This window comes from Garra rufa, chromosome 4, assembly GCF_049309525.1.
Source record: "Garra rufa chromosome 4, GarRuf1.0, whole genome shotgun sequence".
Classification (NCBI taxonomy): Eukaryota; Metazoa; Chordata; class Actinopteri; order Cypriniformes; family Cyprinidae; genus Garra; species Garra rufa.
The window spans coordinates 34,487,470-34,503,712 of NC_133364.1; the positions used below are offsets into that span (position 1 = coordinate 34,487,470).

At 39.9% G+C, this 16,243-nt stretch overlaps 1 pseudogene; it reads left to right on the top strand.

The window, feature by feature from the left end:
* Positions 1 to 16,243, top strand: part of LOC141332898 (uncharacterized) — a 160,707-nt pseudogene that overhangs the window by 118,219 nt on the left and 26,245 nt on the right.

Sequence of the window (16,243 nt, forward strand, 5' to 3'; positions counted from 1 at the left end):
ACTCTCTTTGTGGAGAGTGTCAATGATTGTCTTCTGGACTATTGCAAAGTCAGCAGTCTTCCCCATTATTGTGGTTTCAAAGAACAAGAGATACCCTAAATTTATACTGTAGGGATGGTCATTTAATGAAACTCATATGTAAATATTATAATATTTTGAGATACTGGATTTTCGACTTTCATGAGCTTCTCTATTCATCAAAATGAAACCAAAAAAACTTTTGAAATGTTTTACTTTATATGTAATGAATCGGCAAAATATGAAAGTTTCAGTTTTTTAAATAAGTTACAAACAAAAAAAATATATATACTTTTTCAGGATATATTAAGTTTTTGAGATGCACCTGTATGTCACTCTTTCATGTGAACATGCATTTTATTTGGCATTGATAGCACACGCTATATATATATATATATATATATATATATATATATATATATATATATATATATATTAGGGCTGTCAAAAATAACGCGTTAACGGTGTTAATTATTTTGTGGTTGTTAATTATGTCAATTTTTTTAACGCATTTGACGCATGTGCAGTGTGATGAATTATTTGTGAGGAAAGCGGTCGGAAGGGTGGCCGCGGATCCTTAAAGTCTTAAAAGTCTTAAATTTCGTTGTCCTAAAATAAGGCCTTAAATGTCTTAATTTGTCTTAAATCTAAATCCAAAGGTCTTTTTTTTTTTATCTTAATTTTAGAGGGAATTTCTCCATCATTAAAATGTTTTTTTTTTACACTTTGAAAAGGAAAAGTTTATCGTTTTGAAGAGAATCTCCTGCGCAGGTTCTAAATCTGTTCTGTTGCTAGACACACGCTTGTTTGACAATGCCTCAGTGTTGCCAGATTGAGCGGGTTTCCGCCCAATTGGGCTTTTGATGATTTGGGCGGGTTTTACGTCGTGTTTGGGCTGGATCCTGTCAGTCAGATCTGGCAACCCTGACCCCAGCGCTGAATTATCTGGATTTAAGGTGCGGTCACACTGCACTTTTCGCTCCATTGACTTCCAGTCATACGCATGCGAATGCGTTAGACCGGAAACGCAAGCCCGAGCAAAAATATGTTCGCATTTCGCTGCGTTTGAAAGTTCAAGCTTGGTGAACTCTGACCAATGAATTCGCGTCACATGACTCTGTGTGACCAACAGGAGATCGATACGTCACAGCATGACCTCTAGCTGAATGAAAAGAACCTTAAATTTAAACATTTAAAACTGCAGCACTGCGGTAAAATGTAGTAGATTGTATGTTTTTACATTTTAAATGTATTACTAGTTGTCGTGCTGAATTTAAGTTTTTAAAAAGACGCTGCAGAGCGTCATATCACGACCGTTGCAGGAGCATCCGAGGGAATTTCGCACACTCAAAGTCTTGTGTGACCGCGGCTTTAGTCAGCGTAGTCTCGAGACGAGGCAAGGAAATATGGGTAAATGTACATTTAGCGACAAATGGCTTGAAAATTCCAGTTTCTAGTGGTGGCTGAAAGCTGTGTGAAAGATGACAGCGAGGCTTACTGTGTGGTTTGCTGTAAACGTTTTAAGTTGGGTACAATGGGGATCAAAGCGCTGGAGTCTCATATGCAGAGGGGGAAACACGTAGCTTTTGCTACAGCCCGCCAACTAGCCCGCCGTGTTCCACTCCGACTCCCGACTCCTAATTTTGGAGTCGGTGGAATCGACTCCTCGACTCCATTTACTTTTTTTATTAAAAGTGACGTATTTTTGTAAGGGTTGTAGGTGATTTTACTGTCATTTAAATTTAATATATATGGACATTAACTCCTAAATAAACTCCTTATTTGGATTTACATTTCATTAGCTCAATTACGTGTTTTATCTTAATTAAATATTTATCTGGGACTGTACAGGAAAACATATAACTAGCGTTACGGCGTTTACCTCATCCATCTCATCTTGACTGGCAGTGGTGCTTGGCCGTTGAAGACTTGCGAGTTCTGTTCGATGAAACACTTTCAAGTGTTTCCTCATGCACGACTAGGGATGGGAATTGATAAGATTTTTACGATTCCAATTCCTTTTTCGATTCTGCTTAACGATTCGATTCTTTATCGATTCCCTTATCGATTCTCATTTAGAATAAAAGGGACAACAAATTGTTGATTAGCATCACCAATGAGAAAATTTATTAAATAATAAAATAAATATTCTTCTGTAAAATTAACAAAATACAACTTAAATTATTTTGTGGCAATTCTACAAGAATGTCCAACATTTTCTAATAGAAATTAAAATTCTCCTTTTTAAAAGGATATATATGAACTCAAAAATAGAACTGTCAGCCAGTGACAAATACAATACAGTGTAAAATGCAGCTGAACTGTGCATTTTGCTAATCTGCAACCATCAGCTTGCTATGAAGATTTAACAATTATTTTGCAAAAAAAAATAAGCATATCTGCTTTTTCAGGAACGACAAGTGATCTTTCTGGACTTATGTGATGGTCATCAAAATGTAATGCATGAGAAGGCGTTCATTTAACGTTAACCGTTACTAACAGCAAGTTTTACACAGCTAATATGATGGCGGTGTTTGTTAGTTAATTAGTTATTAAATATCAGTTTTATTAGCCGAGGAAATAACGTTGTTGCTGCTGCTGCCGCTGCTGGGTTGAGAACTGTTAGTCCGGAGCGGATCTGTAAAAAAGGCCACCCCTCGAAAGTGAGCTAGTCCAGACACCCCCGCCTGTATCTGTGATTTGGGCTGTTCAAAAAACTTTCCGTGCTGTAGAAACCGAGACTTTATGGAGAATGGATGTGTGGACGTGTTTATAGTCAATTGTTGATAAGTTTAAGTAGTTAGAAGTGCACCGTTTAAGGATTGTGTGGATATATGTGTGCGTGCAGCGAATCGTAAGTGTATTTACATACTTTCTTGCGAGATATGTTAATGAGAAAGATGAATGACCGCTACAGCGGCATTGTGCATAAATGTTTACGTTCTTATCATAATAGCATGTTATCCTGTGAACAAAATGTTAGTTTTCTCCTATGTTATTTGTTTAAGTATTTAATGTTATATATATAGTAGGCTTTATGTAGACTTGAAACGGACCTCAGTGAAAATGTCTGGGCTTGTTTGCATGCCCAGTTACACACTTGCGCTAGGCACGTGAGCTACGCAAATTGCGGTAGTGCATTCATTGAATAGAACGTCAATTCGTTTGTATCTATATTATTTTTATATTGTTTACTTCATGTCAAGTTCTCTAAAATAGCATTTATTTATACAGTTAAATCTGAATATTCAAGTACTGCTGTAAAGATCTGTTATTGTACATTTATTTATTCCTTTATTTATATTTGTATACTGTTTTATGTTTACAGAACCACACACATCTTTGCACAATAAATCATCCTGAAGTAACGTTACGTTCCTGGTGTGAGACTTAATGTTCTGACCGGACATCCTGTAGCCATTCAAAGCATCCGAACCTGATTTAGACAAGAGTATTGAGCAGTTTTTTCAGGATCGAAAACGCAACATTCTTTTATTGTTATTGCATGCTGTGTGCGCAAATGTTTTAGCATGTTAGTGGTATTTCCTCCCTTTGAGGAAATATCTACGCTGCAAGTATTGCAAGTTTCCCTATTTTCGTCTTTTTTGGTGAAATACAACCAGACTTTTGAGCGTTTGTTCCGCTTAGGAGCCATGCTTACTATTGACTGAGCGTAAGCTACGCAACGTGCATACGTTACGCAATGCGCGTGATGACGTCATTCGTGCCCACTGGAATCGTTAAGGGAATCGTTTGCAAAATTTGCAAACGATTCAAAGGAATTGAAACACTGGGAACCGGTTCTCAACAAGAACCGGTTTTCGATTCCCATCCCTATGCACGACGTTGAACCGTTGAATTTTAAACAACGTTTACAAATATCACAACGAACTTTAGTTTTGTCTTCGGCCTGGTTGAAATATTTCCACACGGTTGAGGTCAGGGTTGCCATTATAAGTTAACATTACTGGATTCAAAAACAGTCATCACTCAACAGTATCACTCAATCAACCACCACTTGCCAATTATGGGCATGTCCCACTCTCACCCTGAGGACTGGTACATAATTGGTTCGTAAAACCTACTGCAGTGTTTTGTGCCAATCACAAGACTGTATTGAACCACATCATGATTGATTGAGCCGCAAAACAGACCCAACAGAAAAAAACTATCTATACATTATTGTTCTCTGTTTTCCTGGCATAATTATTTTTTCCTTTCATTTCTTTATCTTTTTGTTTTAATTTATGTGTCTTTACATTCATTATAATCTTTTCGTTATAATGAACAGTTGCTGTGTTGAACTTGAAAAAAACACTCGACACTGGGAGTCGATTCCTGACCTGGAGTCGATTCCAACACTATGGCTAGTGAGAGTCGAGGAAACGACTCTTTTGGAGTTGACTCCCCATCTCTACCGCCAACATCAGCGTCAAATCAATGACCTTTTGTCCGCCACCGCTAACGGAGAAATGGCATAATGAGTGAGTGAGTGAGTGAGTGAGCTAGCCCAGTGTGCCGGGGCTATTATGTTTTGTTATGTTATGTTTTATTATGTCGTGCTACCCGACGGGCTATCATAAAGTAGACGGCTTCTGCAGGTCCTTAAAAATTCCTCCATTTAGTTGTATAAATTAAGGCCATAAAAAGTTTTAAATATGTTAAATAGAATAAGAAAAGTCGTAATTATAATTTAGGGGGTTTTACAGCTGAGGACGGAAAGACAAGAATCGTGATAGGTCTGGGTTAAAATTAAAAAGGCAATGATGTCCCTGAAAAAATATGCACGCTGCACGTTTCAAAGTCAAAACGCGGCAGTGATGTGTTTATATGAATGTATCGGAAGGAAACCGACGGTCCTCAGAAACATGTCCTTGGCATTTTCATTTCATGCCTGATAAAACAGCATTAATTCTGCATTGTGTACAGCTGTTACCAGGGAAACCGTAGTATTTCATTACTCCTAAAGCGCCCCCTCGTGACAGAATTAATTTTTATTTCCACTTTTTTCAGCTGTTTATGGTCAAATGATTGCAATCATTGACCCATGTTTTTATGCAGCAAACACATAGGCAAGGCAAGTTTATTTATATAGCACATTTCATACACAATGGTAATTCAAAGTGCTGTACATAATAGGAATAGCATAAAAATCATAGTCACAAAAATTTTAAATAATAATCACACAAACAGAAGAACATTTTAAATGATTTTAAAATTGATTTAAATTAATTAAAACAGTAGAAATGGTTATCACACTAACAACAATAAAAACAGAAAAATTGATTTTAAAATTAATTTGCACAGTAAAATGATTATAATATAATGCAGTCTGTTCGGACGTAGCACAGTGCTCATTCAATAAATGCACAACTGAAGTTGTAAATCGGAAATAAGTTAATGTGCCATCTAAAAATCAAAAAAATTAAGACAGTAATATTTATGTTTTAAATAAATATAATAAATTATGTACTTGATTGATCCCTTTTAATGGTATAAAGGCTGAAATGCCATTATATATGATATTATATGGACCTGTATCTGAATTATAAATCATGAAATAGCGTTTTGTGTTGAATATTCCTAAGAACAATCAGTTAAATAAAATAATAATTTAAAATATCCTCATAGTTTTGTGCTTGACTTTTGCGGGACTTTCAATTTGGTCTTAAATTTTGTTTGAAACTGGTATTAAAAAGTCTTAAAATGTCTTCAATTTGACTTGGTCAAACCTGTAGACACCCTGGTTGGGGAGCTAGAGGCGAGATGGAGCAAGGTGAGCCTATGGACGGATTCAAATATAAATATAGCTGCAAGCAGCAATCACGGGGAGTAGGGGGAGGCTGCAGCCCTGGAGCAAGGCAGATCTACGGCCCAGGCAGTTTTACGCCCCAGACAGTTTTACGCCCCTGTTGTTCCGGATGCGTCCAGTGGGGGAGCTGTACAGTAAATGAGCCAACAGAACCCTATACGGGGACGAAAAGAAGTTTGTTGCCATTCGCCATAAGCAAGAAGAAGACGAAGAAGAGGTATGTTAAATACTCGTTAAAGTTACTATTGTTCTATAAAACAAAGGTCGATGTGAAGAAACATCTTTATTTATATGCAAAGACAATATTGACAGTCAGGTTGATGGTTTGGCTCAATTTTAGCTAACCACGTGAAATTTTAGTTGCCTCATATTTGATTTAGTCCTGCTTACTCTGCCTCACTTATTTAATTTTATAATTTTAAATATTATTTTTGTTTTTGTTTTCTGTTTCTAGCTTGCATGAGATGGCCTTTTCTGGTAAGATATTCTTCTAACCGTTTATTTTTTTCACACTCTACATGGATTTTGAAATAACATTAGTGTAACGTTACATGTTGGATATGAACATACTAAAGACAGATTTATAATAGGCATGTATGCATGTATGTAAATCTCTAAGTAAGGAGAATTTAACTGCACATTGAAGTATTTTATTACAGCAAACAAAAGACTACTTCTTAAGGTTATATTAAGAAAAAAAATATTTACTAACAATAATTGAGTACCAACAATTACAAACATGATAAATCAGACATTAAAAACTTTAGTCCCATATGTTTTGAAAGTAAAAATTTGGTTTGAGTTGTTTCTTTTGTAAATTAGATTAATATCTAATTAAAGTTTATTTGAACTCAATTTGGTTTTATCATGTTTGTGATTGTTGGCGCTTAATTAAGGTGTATATTGTTTTAATAATATAAGATTATTTTAATTGTTTGCTGGCTAATTATTATATGTTAATTGTTAATTGTATATGTTAATTGTGATATTAAGCTGTATCTTGACAAAGGCTGCTTGCCTTCCAAAATGTTGGATATAATAAAAATACTTAAGTATACTCTTTCGTCATGTACACTTTAACTTGCATCTCACAAAGGTGTGTGGTTTCTCTAGGAAATATAAATCTCTCAACTTGAATAAACTATAAACACCCATCTACTATTTCTCTTTTCATCTAATGTAAGTTGTTTTATCTCTTTAGGTGTTAAGATTCCATCAATACAAAGAGGTGGTGAATTACCCACCCTTAACAAATGCACCTCCTGCTGTTCCCTGTACCACTGTCCTTTCTGTTCTACTAAATTTTACAAACCCTCAAAGAAAAGTAAAGCACAGGCCCATCTTAAGCTTCACTTTTCGAGGGCAGTCATCCATGAAGGTAACATCATTTGTGAATAACTTTTCTTTTCTTTTTTTCTAAAAATATTATGAAATGTTGATGTTAAATGCATGATTGATGTGTTTTGGTATTTCTGGAACAAAACACTGTCAACCTTGGCAATGCACATTACATATGAGTTTTACAAATAGTTACAAAAACTACGTGATGGGTATTGTTACCTTTTTCTAAAACAGTAGTTTCCAAACCGGACCTGGAGGTCTCTTAGCCCTGCACAATTTGTATGTCTCCCTTATCTAACTGATTCAACTCATCAGCTCATTAGTAGAGACTGCAAGACATTTAATTGGGTGTGTCTGATAAGGGAGACATACTGGCCCTACATTCTATTTGGAAAGGATCATCTCTATGCCCTAATCCCTTTACCCTCCGGAGTGAGTGCTTCGAAGTGTGTAGGGGACCAAACAACTGTTTATTGAAGTGCCCTTCTGTGTCATCATACAGAGAAGCCGTCGTCATGCAAAGAATCAGCGCAAAGGGTCACAGGGGTCCAAAGTGTCCATCAGTTGTACTCTTTGAAATCCTTCATTCAGAAGGGCCCTTTGTAGTGGCTTATTTCAATATGGCGTCCATGGTTGTTTTCACTCTGAAGTACCCTTCAGAGGGTGATATCCCATTTGGAATGCACTGAAAATGTGCAGCACTAGGGGTCCTTTAGGACAGGTTTGGGAACTACTGTTTTAAAACATCATGCTGATCACATACATTAGGAAAGTCAGTAAGGGAGAGAATTTATTTATTTATTTATTTTTTTTTCAGAATATACAATACACCGGTGTGGTCTGAATTGTAGGACAAATCTACACTACCATTGTGTATATTGTTCTTCAATTTTATTCCGACGTGACAACTTTGTGGTCCACCTCAAAGGATGTAAGATCCGCAGTGCACCCTTAACCACCACCAAATCAGCCACCATTACTGATGTGCCACCCTTGACAACCACCACCACATCAGCCACCATTACTGATGTGCCACCCTTGACAACCACCACCACATCAGCCACCATTACTGATGTGCCACCCTTGACAACCACCACCACATCAGCCACCATTACTGCTGTGCCACCCTTGACAACCACCACCACATCAGCCACCATTACTGCTGTGCCACCCTTGACAACCACCACCACATCAGCCACCATTACTGCTGTGCCACCCTTGACAACCACCACCACATCAGCCACCATTACTGATGTGCCACCCTTGACAACCACCACCACATCAGCCACCATTACTGATGTGCCACCCTTGACAACCACCACCACATCAGCCACCATTACTGATATGCCACCCTTGACAACCACCACCACATCAGCCACCATTACTGATGTGCCACCCTTGACAACCACCACCACATCAGCCACCATTACTGCTGTGCCACCCTTGACAACCACCACCACATCAGCCACCATTACTGATGTGCCACCCTTGACAACCACCACCACATCAGCCACCATTACTGCTGTGCCACCCTTGACAACCACCACCACATCAGCCACCATTACTGCTGTGCCACCCTTGACAACCACCACCACATCAGCCACCATTACTGCTGTGCCACCCTTGACAACCACCACCACATCAGCCACCATTACTGCTGTGCCACCCTTGACAACCACCACCACATCAGCCACCATTACTGATGTGCCACCCTTGACAACCACCACCACATCAGCCACCATTACTGCTGTGCCACCCTTGACAACCACCACCACATCAGCCACCATTACTGCTGTGCCACCCTTGACAACCACCACCACATCAGCCACCATTACTGCTGTGCCACCCTTGACAACCACCACCACATCAGCCACCATTACTGCTGTGCCACCCTTGACAACCACCACCACATCAGCCACCATTACTGCTGTGCCACCCTTGACAACCACCACCACATCAGCCACCATTACTGCTGTGCCACCCTTGACAACCACCACCACATCAGCCACCATTACTGATGTGCCACCCTTGACAACCACCACCACATCAGCCACCATTACTGCTGTGCCACCCTTGACAACCACCACCACATCAGCCACCATTACTGATGTGCCACCCTTGACAACCACCACCACATCAGCCACCATTACTGCTGTGCCACCCTTGACAACCACCACCACATCAGCCACCATTACTGATGTGCCACCCTTGACAACCACCACCACATCAGCCACCATTACTGCTGTGCCACCCTTGACAACCACCACCACATCAGCCACCATTACTGCTGTGCCACCCTTGACAACCACCACCACATCAGCCACCATTACTGCTGTGCCACCCTTGACAACCACCACCACATCAGCCACCATTACTGCTGTGCCACCCTTGACAACCACCACCACATCAGCCACCATTACTGCTGTGCCACCCTTGACAACCACCACCACATCAGCCACCATTACTGCTGTGCCACCCTTGACAACCACCACCACATCAGCCACCATTACTGATGTGCCACCCTTGACAACCACCACCACATCAGCCACCATTACTGCTGTGCCACCCTTGATAACCACCACCACATCAGCCACCATTACTGATGTGCCACCCTTGACAACCACCACCACATCAGCCACCATTACTGCTGTGCCACCCTTGACAACCACCACCACATCAGCCACCATTACTGATGTGCCACCCTTGACAACCACCACCACATCAGCCACCATTACTGATGTGCCACCCTTGACAACCACCACCACATCAGCCACCATTACTGCTGTGCCACCCTTGACAACCACCACCACATCAGCCACCATTACTGATGTGCCACCCTTGACAACCACCACCACATCAGCCACCATTACTGCTGTGCCACCCTTGACAACCACCACCACATCAGCCACCATTACTGATGTGCCACCCTTGACAACCACCACCACATCAGCCACCATTACTGATGTGCCACCCTTGACAACCACCACCACATCAGCCACCATTACTGCTGTGCCACCCTTGACAACCACCACCACATCAGCCACCATTACTGATGTGCCACCCTTGACAACCACCACCACATCAGCCACCATTACTGCTGTGCCACCCTTGACAACCACCACCACATCAGCCACCATTACTGATGTGCCACCCTTGACAACCACCACCACATCAGCCACCATTACTGCTGTGCCACCCTTGACAACCACCACCACATCAGCCACCATTACTGCTGTGCCACCCTTGACAACCACCACCACATCAGCCACCATTACTGCTGTGCCACCCTTGACAACCACCACCACATCAGCCACCATTACTGATGTGCCACCCTTGACAACCACCACCACATCAGCCACCATTACTGCTGTGCCACCCTTGACAACCACCACCACATCAGCCACCATTACTGATGTGCCACCCTTGACAACCACCACCACATCAGCCACCATTACTGCTGTGCCACCCTTGACAACCACCACCACATCAGCCACCATTACTGCTGTGCCACCCTTGACAACCACCACCACATCAGCCACCATTACTGATGTGCCACTATGGCGTCATTTTTTAGTCAAAAGTAATGAGCGTGTAAGACATGCTCACGAGCACATTATGTTATTTCACACGCGCAAAAATGAACCTTCAGCTGGCAAGATAAAAGTACTCGCGCACAAATTCAACAACCGAGAGGTGTACAGGCAGCTGCGCGCGAGCGCCTGGCATACTCTCATAGGTTAACTCTGCTTGTACAGTGGAATCCTGCTCGCGCGCAGCGGGCTTCTGCTCGCGGAGTGCTGTTTTGCTCGCGCAGTGGATTTCTCCTCGCTCAGCTGATTTCTGCTCCCTCGAGTCTACATGACTTTTGACAATTTGGGGGCGGAAACCAAGGAGGGCACTGACTCTCTTATGATTGGTCACTTTCATCGTAATCACACCCACAGGGACATCCTTGTACCTTGATTGACAGCTATCATTACAGGAAGCACGGAGTCAAAGTATCTGACGGAGTTCAGTCATTCAGTTAACACTGCACAGTGGACGGAATGGCGGCGACACCTGAAGATGTAGGCGTAAGTGATATTGATATATGATGGGGGATGTGTGTTTGACAATGTAGCAATTTAATCTGAAATTTGTTTGGAACATGTAAGTAGCTGACATAAGCTAATCAACCTTAACTAGCAAGTTTTAGGCTAGCAAACTCAGCAGGGGCTAACGTTAGGTGTCTCTCAGCAAACTAGCGTTTTAGTCAGTGCTGCATGTGTAAAACAAAACGTAAAGTATGGCAAGTGTTTTAGTTGAACTAGTGACCATGTACAGTACCAGTCAAAAGTTTGGAAACATTACTATTTTTAATGTTTTTGAAAGAAGACTCTTATGCTCATCTGATTTATGATCAATGTTGGAAACAGTTAATATTTTTATTATTAGTTTATATTACTGCTTAATATTTTTTTTTTTATAACCTGAGATACTTTTTTCAGGATTATTTGATGAATAAAAAGTTAAAAAGAACTGTATTTATTTAAAATAGAAATCTTTTGTAACAATATACACTACCGTTCAAAAGTTTGGGAACAAAGAAATTAGTACTTTAATTCAACAAGGATGCGTTAAATTGATAAAAGGTGATGGTAACGATGTATATTGTTAGAAATGTTTTTATTTTGAATAAATGCTGTTTTTATGAATAAATGCTGTTAACGTTTTACTCATCAATGAATCCTGAAAAAAGTATTCCAAAAATATATATTAAACAGCACAACTGTTTCCATCATTGATAATAACTGAGTATCAAATCAGCATATTAGAATGATTTCTGAAGGATCATAAGACACCAAAGACTGGAGTACTTGCTGATGAAAATTCAGCTTTGCATCACAAAAATAAATTACATTTTAAAATATATTTAAAAAAAATAACCATTATTTTAAATTGTAATAATATTTCATAATATTACTTTTTTTTAACTGCAGGCTTGATAAGCATAAGAGACTTCTTTCAAAAATATTAAAAATAATAATGTTTCCAAACTTTTGACTGGTACTGTATGTTACTATAACATACAGCGCTTTCAAGAACACCTCTTGACTTGGACTTCTTACAGTTTGTATGTCGGCAGGAGCCTGTACCTATGGGAAGCACTGTCAAGGCATGTAAATGTCCCTCCAGATATTGTAAAGTGTTAATTTCATGTTGTTTTCCACTTCAACAGGACATAGTCAGACGTGAGATTACGTCCAGGCTGATCATTAAATTAGAGTCAGCGCTTTCAAGAACGCCTCTTGACTTGGACTACTTACAGTTTGCATGTCGGCAGGAGCTGTATCTCTGGGAAGCATTGTCAAGGCATGTAAATATCCCCCCAGGTATTGTACAGGCCTTAAGAGATTTCCTCCATCTGGTCATGGACCACATTGAAAATGCTGAAGTTACCAGCAGTACTGTTGAAACTGTAGCTGGAGAGATGGGGCGTCCCAGGTACAATTTAGAGAAGGAGAGACTTGTTGAGCTTTTGGAGATAAATCTGTCTGTGGACTGCATTGCAAAGTTAATGTGCGTTTCAGCCAGTACAGTCAACAGACGGATGAGAGAGTTTGGTCTCTCTGCCAGACAGAACTACAGCAATGCTACTGACCAGGAGCTTGATAATGCAGTCCAACGCATCAAAAATGAAATGCCCACAGCAGGCTATCGGATGGTCAAAGGGAGGCTAAAGTCCATGGGAATCCACGTCCAGTGGAGGAGAGTTACTGCATCATGCATCGAGTGGACTCGCTTGGGATTCTTTCTAGACTGACTGGACTGGGCTGCATTGTGCGAAGAACTTACTCTGTCAGGGGGCCCCTTTCACTGTGGCATGTCGACACTAACCACAAACTTATCAGGTCAGTACTGTACTGTACAGATTATTCATTATTTATTTATTTTGTTAAATATAATGATGCAGACACTGATAGATCTCAAAGCATAAGTATGTTGCCATGACATTTCTACAATAAAAATCCAGGTTGAAACTGGTAATGTAGGTCTTTATTTTGTTCCTATCAGGTACAACATTGTACTTTTTGGTGCAGTGGACGGCTACTCCAGGAAGGTAAGATTTCATTTCATTGGGTCTTTTCATGTGTTGGCCTTCTGTGTAAGCAAATTTGCTATGATGTACACCAAATAATTACATGTTGCATTCAGATGGCTGAAATACTACCCTGTTGACGTGGGAGAAAAAGTTAATATATAGGGTGCCGCATGGTAGTAAGAGTCATTAAGGTGTGTTAAAATATCAGATTCCCTGAGACATGAAGGGACCAGAGTGTAATCCAATTGTACATGTAAGATATTGACAAATAGTAAATGTACATTTATGAAATGTCTCATAACACAGGTGATGTGCTTGAATGCTGCAACAAACAATCGTGCATCAACCGCATTCACTGCCTTCAAAAAAGCTACTGAGAGGCATGGAATACCCTCAAGGTAAGTTTTTACAGGCTCCAAGGTACAGACACAAACATGATGGATGTTATATTTTAAGAAATAATTTACTGTAAACTCAGGGTTCTCAAGGATTATAATTTTAAATGTTTCCTCACAACACTCTACTTCCTTATACTCTCCCAGTCATAGCCATAGGCTATGCTTACCCCTCCACGCTGAACACGTTTATTCTGACACAATGTAGCACTTTATTTCTGTGTATTGTACATCACTGACAGATTTTAACACACTGGTCATCTGTGTGTGCACTTCAGGGTGAGAGGTGATCAGGGAGTGGAGAATGTTAAAATAGCCCGATATATGTTCACTGTCCGTGGGACTGATCGAGGAAGCTTCATGTCAGGAAAAAGCGTCCATAATCAAAGGTTTTTCTTTTTTGTATTTTGGATGCTTTTACCAAGCTAATAAAGAGGTCTATTGTGTGTAAAATCACAACATACTAACATTTTATCATGTCCTTGATTGTTAAAATAATAATTTCTAAATCCGTAGGATTGAACGTTTGTGGCGGGATGTTAGAACATGTGTGATATCAAAATATTACAACGCACTCCACAGCCTAGAGATGGATCACCTTCTTGATGTGTCCTCCAGAGGTAAGGGTTTGTCTCATCATATTGTGCTATTTGTCATCTACTTTCTGTAGATTGTTGTATGTCTTGTGTATTTCAACACAATTGGATTGGTTAACAGATGTCTGGAGCACTTTAATAAACATTAATGGAAAAAAACATAAATCAATGAGATGTATTTACGAAAGTCAATTCAATGATTAATGTTATGTTTTCAAAGCTCACCTGTAAAAAGTAATATACTCCTACCCAGTCCCTTTATAGAAGATCTTTTGACAGTCCACCTGACATTCCTTCCTAAACTGAAGGCAGACCTGGAGGCTTTTGTGGAAGGTTGGAACAACCACCCACTGAGAACAGAAGGGAATAAAACTCCTGAGCAGATTTGGCACTCAGGAATGATGCTTCGACCGATTGACCAGCCAGAGAATCTTGAGGTTCTTTTTTTTTTTCCTTTTAAAACAACTAAGTTGCTACAGTAAATTTTATATCCAAAATAAACTGTTAATGTAACCTTGAAATGGCCCACCAGGCTCTAAGCAGTCTAACACATCTTCAGCTGGTGAAACAATTACAATTGATGCAAATGTTGGTAATACAGTTCATATGCACTCAGTAACCTCTTCATTAGGTACACTTGTACTGTTTAACACCAATATGAATATTTAAGCACCTGATCAAATCAATTTGTTGCATAGTTATACAAACCCTAAATGTTTATCTTCAGCTAATGTTGAAAAGCCAAACAATTGGGATGAACAGATTACATTAGATGCTGTAAACATGGGATGACTAATGATAGCGGTATTTTTCTGTTTTGTTCAAATGTCAGGATATTGAAGAGCCGGACATTGACTGGGATGTTGCAGCTGACTATGGAGAAGATGTGGATGGTGTGATAGTAGTCCCTGAATTTGAGTGTCCACTGAATGAACAGCAGCTAGTAGAGCTTCAGGTGCTGATTGAAGAAAATGGAGACACTGACACTAGAGACCTTTACCTCCTGTGTCATGAATATGTGCTTCAGGCTTTGTCGGGTGTTTAATGTTTGTTTTTGTGATCAGAAAGTGATGTAAATAAAATATACAACCACCACAGTTAAATCTCTAGATTTATTCTTTTTAACAATAGAACAACATTGTTGTACACAGTAGAAAACAGAAACAAAGCACAAAAAGGGTAATAACCAGTTAAATCTCTAGATTTATACTTTTTAACAATAGAACAACTTTGTTGTACACTTGTTTGTACACAGTAGAAAATAGAAACAAAGCACAAAAAGGGTATCAAAGTTACCAAGTAACTAAAACAAGTAACAAGGACCTTAAAATGCTACTTTAGTGTCTGCTGAACTCGTAACCACCACAGATTGCCTCAGTTAGGTTGTTTTCAAATTCTTGGGAGGTGGCTAAGTGGCGTGTAGGAAATGTAATGGCAACAGCACAAGCATTGACAATGGGGTAACAAAGGCTATGTGCCCCATAGCGAGAGTCGCAGTCATGATCAAAATTAACAGTTATCTTGAATGCCTGTCTCTTGGATTCGATCAGTGGAACATGTGCCTGACCTGTGACCCACTGAAGGAAGCTCCGGACTGACAGGCGCTTCCCCCCACCATTTGTTCCGTGCACAGCTGCCACGTGACTTTGACCTTCAGGGCTGCCCTGTTCTTGGCTGTCTGCTTCTTCTCAGAGACAAATACAAATAAGTAATTTCCAACATTTCTGTTAGTACAAATGCATTCGTCATATACATGGTGGGGGTTTGACAGAATACACATACGAATATAAACCTAAAGAGGAAGTAACTAATAAAAATAGAATAAAATGAAACCGGTGGAAAACAAGTGTATGATAGTATGGTAAGAGTGATGGACAATAATTATAGAAAAAGGTGCTAAGCAGTGTGTTACCTCTGTCTTCCAACTTTTGCAAGAAATCCTGCAGAAAATTGATGATCCGCATCTCTCGCTGCCGTCTCACAGACCCTTCCTCGCTGA